The sequence below is a fragment of the Mobula hypostoma genome, chromosome 29 (assembly GCF_963921235.1).
Source record: "Mobula hypostoma chromosome 29, sMobHyp1.1, whole genome shotgun sequence".
Taxonomy (NCBI): domain Eukaryota; kingdom Metazoa; phylum Chordata; class Chondrichthyes; order Myliobatiformes; family Myliobatidae; genus Mobula; species Mobula hypostoma.
Genome location: NC_086125.1, coordinates 27,237,189 through 27,249,467, shown reverse-complemented (window position 1 = coordinate 27,249,467; position 12,279 = coordinate 27,237,189).

Sequence of the window (12,279 nt, the reverse complement as noted above, 5' to 3'; positions counted from 1 at the left end):
TTGATGTTTGAGTTTTTTCCCCATTTAGATAATAGTCTGCAATATTGTATCTTTTACCAAAATGCATTGTCATACATTTCCCATTCCATCTGCCACTTTTTTGCCCATTCATCCAATTTGTCTAAGTCCTTTTGCAATCCATTGCTTCCTCAGCACTACCTACTCCTTCACCTATCTTCATATCATCTGCAAACTGTGCCACAAAGCCACTGATCCCATAATCAAAATCATTGACAAACAATGTGAAAAGTAGCAGTCCCATTACTGACCCCTGAGGAACACCACTATTCACTGGCAGCCAACCAGAAAAGGCCCCATTTATTCCCACTCACTGTCTCCTGCCTGTCAGCCATTCCTCTAAACATGCCTGTGTCTTTGCTTTAATACAATGACATTTTATATTGTTAAGCAGCTTCATGTGTGGCAGCCGATCAAACACCTTCTGAAAATCCAAGTAAATGACCTTCTTTTGTCCACCCTGCTTGACACTTCCTCAAAGAACTCTAACTGATTTGTCAAGCAAGATTTCCCTTTACAGAAATCATGCTAACTTTGACTTATTTTATCATTAGTTTCCAAGTATCCTGAAATCTCATCCTTAGTAATGTTATCGAACACTTCCCCAACCACTGAGGTTAGGTTAACTGGCTTTCTTTTGCCTTCCTCCTTTCTTAAAGAGTGGAGATCTTCACCTTTACTCAGCTGTTTGTGCCAGAACTGATTTCATGAACCAAATGCACATTCCCAAGTTGATGTGCTTCAGATTCTGATTCAAGTTCAGATTCAGATCTACTTATCGCATGTTCATCAAAACATATAGCGAAATGCACCCACTTGCGTTAACAACCAACACACTGGAGGAGGGGCAGCCCGCAAGAGCCACCACACATTTTGACATGAACTTAGCATGCCCACACTGCTCACCATAACACAATCAGCAACAACAAAATCAACCAAACAAAACGGCAACACGAAATAAGCCCCTTTCCCACCCACTCACACACACACAGACAGGCCTACAACTCTACGACAGGCAATTTGAATGCTAGCCTCAGGATTGATAAGCCACTAGCCATTGTATACCTGACTGGCCCAGTGGCTTCCTTCTGGGCTCAGTTCAAGGGATCGATACCAAAAACTGAAGCCAAATGTCGATCGGAAGCCAAAGTCTTGGAGAGCAAGGCCCGGAGGCCTGGGGTTGGAGCATTGTTTGTGTGTGTGTGGGAGGGAGGAAAGGAGCTTGTTTTACAGTTGTTGTTTTGTTGCTTGTTGTGTTCAGCTTTGTCATGTTCTGCCAAGCATTGTGGACATGACATTGTAGGGTAATGTAATGGGTGACAGGTGACACATACTGTTCATAATAGAAGTTGTTCTACATCATCCACAAGCAGCGTCTCTGAATTGTTGTGTTCACTTTAAGGGATGGTGTCTGATGTAGTGATGTCAGTGGAATGTGATGCTGTTTGGGTTTGTAGTAATGGAAGTAATGGACTGTGGCTTTAGTTAGGCACAAAAATGGACTCACGCCTGATTTATTTGCAAAATCCTGCACTATGTTTTTAGCAGAATGCGTGGTGACACTTGCAGGCTGCCCCCAACACACATTTAGTTTGTGTTCATTGTGAACACAAATGATGCATTTCAATATACACTTGATAAATAAATGTATTTGAATCTGAACAATTATAACTTAACCAACTATCTTCTCAGCAACTCTGACAGGCTTCCTACTGCCAGAGATCAGATTATCAACTTTGCCTGAACTAGGTGCCTCTGTGACACAAGATCTGTTGCATATGTTGACTCACCAAACCAATCAATCTCAATTCTGTTCACTAACAGCAGGCCCAGATGTTCAATGAGGAAATTCTAGTCAAGAAGAGTGCTTCGGGGATCAGCCAGGTGGTCTATTCATCCCAACCAGTGTCAAACTCGGTTTATCATAAGCCTTTTGCCATTTATCGATTATTACCGAATACTGACTTCTGAAATAACTGCATTCATTTTCAACATGTATCTAATTATTAACTTCTAACAGAGACAGAATCTTGTAAGGCAGATTTACCTAGAAAACGGGGGAGACTAGGACCAGTGGGCACAGCCTCCGAATTGTGGGAAGTCCCTTAAGAACAGAGATGAGGAGGAATTTCTTTAGCCAGAGGGTGGTGAATCTGTGGAATTCATTGCCACAGACGACTGTGAAGGTCAAGCCATTGTGTATATTTAAAATAAAGTTTGATAGTTTCTTGCTTCATAAGGACGTCAATGGTTACAGGGAGGAGCTAGTAGAATAGGGGTGAAAGGGATAATAAACCAGCTGTTGGAATGGCAGAACAAACAATGGGCCAAATGGCCTAATTCTGCTCCCATGTCTTACGGTCTTATAGTTTTAAATTCACTCTGGTTATCATTGCTAACTATCTAATATAGTCAATGAAATTGCATTCTGCACTCGAGCCCAAGATGTTACCACACCTTATAGATCATGCATCATATCAGAATCAGAATCAGGTTTACTATCACCGGCATGTGACATGAAATTTGTTAACTTAGCAGTAGCAGTTCAATGTAATACATAATCTAGCAGAGAGAGAGAGAGAGAGAGAAAAAATAATAAATAAATAAAACATAATAATAAATAAACAAGTATATCAATTATATGTATTGAATAGATTTTTAAAATGTACTAAAACAGAAATACTGTATATTATAAAAAGTGAGGTAGTGTCCAAAGCTTCAATGTCCATTTAGGAATCGGATGGCAGAGGGGAAGAAGCTGTTCCTGAATCACTGAGTGTGTGCCTTCAGGCTTCTGTATCTCCTACCTGATGGTAACAGTGAGAAAAGTACATGCCCTGGGTGCTGGAGGTCCTTAATGGACGCTGCCTTTCTGAGACACCGCTCCCTGAAGATGTCCTGGGTACTTTGTAGGCTAGTACCCAAGATGGAGCTGACTAGATTTATAACCCCCTGCAGCTTCTTTCGGTCCTGTGCAGTAGCCCCTCCATACCAGACAGTGATGCAGCCTGTCAGAATGCTCTCCACAGTACATCTATAGAAGTTTTTGAATCTATTTGTTGACATGCCAAATCTCTTCAAACTCCTAATAAAGTATAGCCGCTGTCTTGCCTTCTTGATAACTACATCGATATGTTGGGACCAGGTTAGATCCTCAGAGATCTTGACACCGAGGAACTTGAAGCCACTCACTCTCTCCACTTCTAATCCCTCTATGAGGATTTCTTAGAAGCTCTATTACTTTACTATGGATTTGTGCCCCTTTAAGAATTATGTCTAGATTGCGGGTAACTAAGAGACAGGGGCTGCACAGTGACACAGTGGGTAGAATCACTCCCCCACAGCTCCTGTGGACAAGGTTCAGAACCAACCTCGAGTACAGTCAGTGTCATGTTTGCACGTTTTCCCTGTGACTGCATGATTTCTTCCAGATGCTCCAGTTTCTTCCCACATCCCAAAGATGTGTGGTTGGAGGCTATCCTGAGTGGTAGAATACTGTGGTTGGGGGTGGTGGGGGACTGGTTGCAGTTGAAGAGAATGTGGGCAAAATAAAAATTGACATTGATATCTGATTAATGTAAATTGGTGGTGAGTGCTGGTGTGAACTCAGCTGGCCAAAGGAAAAGGTGGCCTCATGAGCCCTGATGACAGTCTCAGCCTGAAATGTTGACTATTTGTTACACTGCATAGATACTGACTGATCTGCTGAGTTCCTCCAGCATTTTGTGTGTGTCACCAGAATGAAACATCTCAGTCATGAGGAGAGACCAGAGGGTCTGGGTTTGTTTTCCTTGGAGTGGAGGTCCAGAATAAGATACAGTGGCACAAGAAAGCTAGATAGTAGGGATTTTTTTTTCCTGTCGCAAAGATTTCAAAACCAAAGGCACAAGTTTTTGGTCAGATAGGAGGCTTAGAAGGTTCTGACGAAGATTTTTTTTTTCATTCAAGGGGCTGTTTGAAATCTCTATTGGATCCTGATGCTTTTTGCAATCCAAAGGTTCTTCGGAAGTCAAGAATGAGGCGTAAAACTTGTTGCTTACAATCATTTTATTAAGTGTAACAAGAGCAAAGGAAAAGCATTGGGAAACACAAAGAAAAGAGAAAGACTAAAAATAATTGTGGTCTTCTCATACCAGACAAAAGATAGCAGAAATTCCATTGATTACAGTTAACCCTAAGATAGCCAGATCAAGTAGTATGACATCCACCACAGAAATCAAGAAGTTTTCAGAAAAATACAGAGATGTATTTAACCACTGGATAACTCAGAACATGTATATTGGTGATTGTATAAAAATACAAACAATCCATAGGAAAGTTAAACTACAAAAAGTGTCATCGGGGAGAGGCTACCCAAGACCACCGGACTCAACAGTTTCTGCCACAAAGCCATCAGGCTGATCAACATCTCCACCCATTAACCCCCCACCACCGTTTTATCATTTCCTGTCAGTCACCTTATGTACAGACACTCCTGTGCCTAGTGTCATTTCACGAACATACGAGGGTGATTGATAAGTTTGTGGCCAAAGGTAGAAGGAGACAACTTTAGAAAACCTAGCACATTTATTTTTCAATACAGTCCCCTCCTACATTTACACACTTAGTCCAGCGGTCGTGGAGCATACGGATCTTGGACCTCCAGAAAGTGTCCACAGCAGGGGTGATTGCAGCTTTGAGTGTCCTATGGACTCGGCTTTGAGTGTCCTATGGACTCGGATCCCAAAACCCCTCTGATCCTCCACACTGCCAAGAATCTTACCATTTATACTATATTCTGTCATCATATTTGACCCACAAAAATGAACAACCTCACACTTATCAGGGTTGAACTCCATCGGCCACTTCTCTGCCCAGTTTTGCATCCTATCAGTGTCCCGTTGTAAACCCTGACAGCCTCCACACTATCCACAACACCACCAAGCTTTGTGTCATTAGCTTATATACAGTTGTACATGGGGTGATGGATAAGTTCGTGGCCTAAGGTAGAAGGAGATGAGTTATACAGCTCTCGTTACATGCACATGCAGTTCAACTCTTTGAGTGATTATGCAGGAAGTTTGAAGTTAATAACTCATCAGGGCTACTTGGTAAGTTTGTGGCCTAAGGTAGAAGGAGATGAGTTATTAACTTCAAAGTTTCTGCACAATCACTCAAAGAGTTGAATTGCACGCGTATGTAATGACAGCTGTATAACTCATCTCCTTCTACCTTAGGCAAAACTGGGCAGAGAAGTGGCCGATGGAGTTCAACCCTGATAAGTGTGAGGTTGTTCATTTTTGTGGGTCAAATATGATGACAGAATATAGTATAAATGGTAAGATTCTTGGCAGTGTAGAGGATCAGAGGGGTTTTGGGGTCCGAGTCCATAGGACACTCAAAGCTGCTACGCAGGTTGACTCTGTGGTTAAGAAAGCATACGGTGCATTGGCCTTCATCAATCATGGGGTTGAGTTTAGGAGCCGAGAGGTAATGTTGCAGTTATATAGGACTCTGGTCAGACCCCACTAGGAGTACTGTGCTCAATTCTGATCGCCTCACTATAAGAAGGATGTGGAAACCATAGAAAAGGTGCAGAGGAGATTTACAAGGATGTTGCCTGAACTGGGGAGCATGCCTCATGAGAATAGGTTGAGTGAACTCGGCCTTTTCTCCTTGGAGCGACAGAGGATGAGAGGTGACCTGATAGAGGTGTATAAGATGATGAGAGGCATTGATCGTGTGGATAGTCAGAGGCTTTTTCCCAGGGCTGGAATGGCTAGCATGAGAGGGCACAGTTTTAAGGTGCTTGGAAGCAGGTACAGAGGAGATGTCAGGGGTAAGTTTTTTACAGAGAGCGCGGTGAGCGCGTGGAATGGGCTGTCGACGACGGTGGTGGAGGCCGATACGATAGGGTCTCTTAAGAGACTCCTGGGCAGGTACATGGAGCTCGGAAAAATAGAGGGCTATCGGTAACCCTGTGTAATTTCTAAGCTAAGGACTTGTTCGGCACAGCTTTGTGGGCCGAAGGGCCTGTATTGTGCTGTAGGTTTTCTATGTTTCTAATCTTATGTGTTCATATTTATTGTGTTTTTCATGCCTATTGTGCTATTTTCATGTTGCATCAGATCCGGAGTAATAATTATTTTGTTTTCTTTTACACTTGTGTGCTGGTGAATGACAATAAATAATCTTGAATATTGAATTTTGAAGAAGGAACAATTTAACACCCCAATCACGACATTCAAGAGGTACCTAGTGAAATAGTTAAATTACCAAAGCAGAGAAGGGTACAGGGGCATAAACACAAGAGAGTCTGCAGATGCTAGAAATCCAGAGTAACACACATGAAAAATGCTGGAGGAACTCTATCGGTCGGGCAGCATCTGCCTGAAATGTTGATTCTCTTATTCTTTTCCACAGATGCTGCCTGAGCTGCTGAGTTCCTCCAGCATGTTGTGAAAGCTACAGGAGACTTAGTGCTGTAAATGAGACTAGAGTAGGTAGGTAACTGATGGTTTGACATGGTAAGTGGTGAGCTGAAAGGCTGGTTTCTGTGCCATATGACTATATGAGGTCTCGGCAGCCAGAGTTCAGCTCGAGTTAGCCCAGGTCATTTGCCGTACACATTTAGATGTTATCTTCAGTTTCAGAGTGTGCTGAGACACAAACTGGATTTAAGGCTTCTTTTTTTTGCATCCGTAGCTCTAGGATTTTACCACACCACTCTCCGGGCAAAGGTGACAGCCTTTCTGAGTGCGAGAAGGAGCCACCTTTGCCAAGTCCTCTGCCTGTTATGGGCCCATTTCAGATACATCATCACTGCAAAGGCACATGGGCTGCAAAGCTGGCACAAGCTCGTCAAGAACCATTCAGGGGCAGTGTTTCCTGTTTTAAAATAACTGTGCTTCATGAAATGAATCTGATAATTACACTGTGACTGTGATTTAGCGTTCTAAAGAATCAAAGGGAATGGCAGCAGGCTATTTGGTCCACCTCATGCTCTTTGTTGAGTGAGCTCGGGTTTTTCTCTTCAAAGCATAGAAAGATGGGAGGTGACTTGATAGAGGTGTACACAATGATGAGGTTTGGATCAAGTGGACAACCAGAGGTTCCCTCCCAGGGTGGAAATAGCTAATACGAGAGGCCATAACTTTAATGTGATTGAAGGAAAGTATAAGGGGGATGTCAAAAGTAGGTTCTTTACACAGAAAGGTGGTGGGTGAATGGAACACCCTGCCTGAGGTGGTGTTAGAGGCAGATACTTTAGGGGCATTTATGAAACTTTTGTATAGGCACATGGAGGGAAGAGAAAAGGATAGCTTGTGGGAGGGAAGGGTTAGATTGATCTTGGAATAAGTTAAAAGGTCAGTACAATGTTGTGGGCCAGAAGGCCAGCACTGTGCTGTGCTGTTCTATATTCCATTCATGCCAATCAGTGGGCACCCTCTTTATTAATTCCACCGTTATAACTTGTTCTTACACCTTCTATGCCTGGTCAAACAAGTGTTCACCTGGACATTCCTTAATTGCTGTCAACAACCTGACTTCAACCAACCTCTCATGCAATGTTCCTGGTTCTTACTGGTCTGCAGGTGAAGAAGGTGTCACTTCCCTCATATCACCTCCAAAAATAATCCACATTATAAATTCCACTGGGTTGCTGGAAAAAAACACAGGGAGGTCCATTACAGGACTATTACCTAAGCTAGTCCCGTTTTCCTTTAAAACGAAAACGACAGGAATTCTGCAGATGCTGGAAATTCAAGCAACACACATCAAAGTTGCTGGTGAACGCAGCAGGCCAGGCAGCATCTCTAGGAAGAGGTACAGTCGACGTTTCAGGCCGAGACCCTTCGACTGAGCCCTGCGTTCACCAGCAACTTTGATGTGTGTTGCCCGTTTTCCTTTGTTAGGTCCACATTCCTTTGAGCATTTCCTATCTATGTACTGTACCTGTCCAAGTGTCTCTTAAATATTAGTATTGTACCTGCCTCAACTACTTATTACTTTCTCTGGCAGATGGTAGTTTCTCCCAATGTTGACCTTAAACGAATCACCCTATACTCAGAGACTGTCACCTTTGCCCTAGACACCCTGCTACGGTGAACATCCTCTCTGTCAAGCCTCATTGGATTTGGGGGGTGGGAGGGGCGGTATTAAGGTGGTAAATCCCAGGTCTGATGGGATTTACCCCAGGTTATTGAAGGACGTATGAGACGAGATTGTTGGGGCCTTAACCTGTACCTTTGTGTCCTCTCTAGCCACAGTTGAGGTCCCGGAGGACTGGCGGGTGGTTAATGTTGTTCCTCTTTTTAAGAAGGGAACAAGGGAAAATCCTGGGAACTATAGACCGGTGAGACTCACGTCAGTTGTAGGGGAATTGCTGGAGAAAATTTTCAGGGATAGGGATTGAAGCATCCTCAATAACTCCAAACGACTGAGGTTGGTAAAATACTGAAAAGCTTTTATTCGCTGTACAATACGACCTCCAGGTTGAGTGTCTGCTCCTGGACTGAGGGGGAGGGGCAAGGCGAATCACCTTTATACAGGCTTCTGTGGGAGGAGCCACAGGGGCAGTCAGCAGAGGGGCATGTCCTGACAGTTAACCCAGTTAAAAACATATATATGGATTACCACAGGGATAGAATTATCTTAAGGATAATTCTTGGGGAAAACTCTTAGTGTATAAGAAATAATATTGGAAAGGGATGACATAGGATTGGAAGGTGTAGAGTCTCTATGGGTTGAGTTAAGAAATGACAAGGGTAAAAGGACCCTAATGGCAGTTGTACACAGGCCTCCAAACAGCAGCCGGTATATGGATTACAAATTACAGCAGGAGAAAGAAAAGGCCTGTCAGAAGGGCAATGTCATGATAATCATTGGGGATTTTAACATGAAAGTGGTTTGGGAAAACCAGGCCAGTACTGGACCTCAAGAGTCTAAGAGATGGCTTTTTAGAACAGCTTGTTGTTGAGCCCACTAGGGGATCAGATGTGCTGGATTAGGTGTTGTGCAATGATCCTGAGCTGATAAGAGAGCTTAAGTTTAAGGAACCCTAAGGGAACAGTGACCACAATATGATCGAGTTCACTTTGAAATTAGAGAAGGAGAAACTAAATTCCAATGTGTTGGTATTTCAGTTGAATAAAGGAAATTACAATGGCATGAGAGAGGAACTGGCCAAGGTTGACTGGAAAGGGACAGTTGCAGGAAGAACAGCAGAGCAGCAATGGCTGGAGTTTCTGCGAAAAAGGAGAGAAGTGCAAGATAGATATATTCCAAATAAGAAGAAATTTTTGAATGGAAGAAGGACACTAATGTGGCTGAGAAGTGAAGTCAGAGCCGGAGTAAAAGCAAAAGAGTAGTGCATACAACAAAACCAAAGCTTGTGGGAAAATACAGGATTGTGAAGCTATTAAAAACTTGCAGAAGGAATCTAAGAAGGTCATTAGGAAGGAAAAGATTAAAATGAAAGGAAGCTGGTGACTAATGTTAAAGAAGATACTAAAGCTTTTTTAAGTATATAAAAGGTAAAAGAGGGTAGATATAGGACCAATAGAAAATGACGCTGGAGATATTGTAATGAGAGATGCAGAGATGGCAGAGGAACTGATTGCAGCACATCACAGAAACCAATCTTCCGTCTGGGGACTCACTTTACACCGCACGTTGTCGGAGCAGTGCTGTCAGGATAATCAAGGACACGACCCACCCAGCCAACACACTTTTCGTCCCTCTTCCCTCTGGGAGAAGGCTCAGGAGCTTGAAGACTCGTACGGCCAGATTTGGGAACAGCTTCTTTCCAACTGTGATAAGACTGCTGATCGGATCCTGACCCGGATCTGGGCCGTACCCTCCAAATATCCGGACCTGCCTCTCATTTTTTTTGCACTACCTTACTTTTCATTTTTCTGTTTTCCATTTATGATTTGTAATTTAAATTTTTAATATTTACTAATTTCTACTAGTTTTAATATTTAATATTTGTAATCAAGGGAGTGGGAAGCGCAGAATCAAATATCGCTATGATGATTGTACGTTCTAGTACCAATTGTTTGGCGACAATAAAGTATAAAGTATATTTTGCATCAGTTTTCAGAGTGGAAGACATCTACAGTATACTGGATATTCAAGAGTGTCAGGGAAGTGAAGTATGTGGAGTGAAAATTACAACTGAGAAGATGCTCAGGAAGCTTAATGGTCTGAGGGTGGATAATTCTCCTGGACCTGATGGAATGCACCCTCAGGTTCTGAAGGAAGTAGCTGGAGAGATTGCGGAAGCATTAACAATGATCTTTCAAGAATCGATAGATTCTGGCGTTGTACCGGATGACTGGAAAATTGCAGGTGTTACTGTGCTATTTAAGAAGGGTGGGAGGCAGCAGAAAGGAAACTATAGACCTGTTAGCCTGACATCAGTGGTTGGGAAGTTGCTGGAATCTATTGTTAGGGATGAGGTTATGGAGTACCTGGAGGCACATGACAAGATAGGCCAAAGCCAGCATAGTTTCCTGAAAGGAAAGTCTGCCTGACTAACCTACTGCAATTTTTGGGGGAAATTACAGACAGGGTGGACAAATCAGATGCAGTAGATGTGGTGTACTTGGATTTTCAGAAGGCCTTTGACAAGGTGTCACATGAGGCTGCTGAGCAAGATAAGAGCCCTTGGAATTACAGGGAAGATACTAGTATGACTGGAGCATTGGCTGATCGGCAGAAAACAGAGAATGGGAATAAAGGGATCCTATTCTGGCTGGCTGCCGGTTACCAGTGGAGTTCCACAGGGGTCAGTGTTGGGACTGCTGCTTTTTACAATGTATATCAATGATTTGGACTGTGGGATTAATGGATTTGTGACAAAATTTGCCGATGATACAAAGATAGGTGGAGGAGCAGTTAGTGTTGAGGGAATAGAGAGCTTGCAAAAAGACTTAGATAGTTTAGGGGAATGGGCAAACAAGTGGGAAATGAAATACAATGTTAGAAAATGTATGGTCATGCACTTTGGGGAGGGAACGTCGACTCAGACCACGAGAGGCCTGCGTCAGACATTTTCATGCCTTACAAGGCACAGATTGGAAGTCTGTGTGGGGCATTCCTTGCACTTTGGTGGAAGAAATAAACGGGCAGACTATTATCTAGATGGGAAGAGAATTCAAAATACAGAGATGCAAAGGGACTTGGAAGTCCTTGTGCAAGATACCCTAAAGGTTAATCTCCAGGTTAAGTTGGTGTTGAAGAAGGCGAATGTAATGTTTGCATTCATTTCTAGATGTATAGAATATAAGAGCAGGGATATGATGTTGAGGCTCTATAAGGCACTCGTGAGACCGCATGGAGTATTGTGTGCAGTTTTGGGCTCCTTAATTTAGAAAGGATATACTGACATTGGAGAGAAGATTCACAAGAATGATTCCAGGAATGAAAGGGTTACCATATGAGGAACATCTGGCAACTCTTGGGCTATATTCCCTGGAGTTCAGGAGAATGAGGGGGGATCTCATAGAAAAATTCTGAATCTTAAAAGGCCTGAACAGATTAGATATGGCAAAGTTATTTCCCATGGTAGGGGAGTCTAGGACAACAGTGCACAACTTCAGGATTGAAGGACATCCATTTAGAACAGTGATGCAGAGGAATTACTTTAGTCAGAGGGTGGTAAATGTGTGGAATTTGTTGCCAAAAGCAAGCTGTGGAGGCCAAGTCATTGGGTGCATTTAAGGCAGAGAGATAGGTTCTCGATTAGCCAGGGCATCAAAGAGGGAGTGGTGATGACTGGAAGAATTGGATCAGCCCATGATTGAATGGCAGAGCAGACTCGATGGGCTGAATGGCATACTTCTGCTCCTATATCTTATGGTCTTATAAGATATATAAGTATTTTCCTAATTCGGGAGAGTCAGCGTGGCTTTGTGCATGGCCTTACCAACCTGATTGACTTTTTTGACAAGGTGATGAGAGAGATTGATGAGAGTAGGGCAGTGGATGTTGTCTCCATGAATTTTAGAAAGGCGTTTGACAAAGTCCCTCCTGGGAGGCTAACCGAGAAGACTGAGCCGCACGCGGTCCATGGCAAATTGGCTGTTTGGATTCAGAACTGGCTTGCTCGTGGAAGACGGGACAGTGGCGGAAGAAACTTATTTGAGCTGGAGATCGGTAATTACTGGAGTTCCACAGGGATCTGTGCTGGGACCTCTGCTGTTTGTGATGTATATAAATGACCTGGATGAAAATATAGATGGATGGGTTAGTAAATTTGCAGATGATACCAAGATT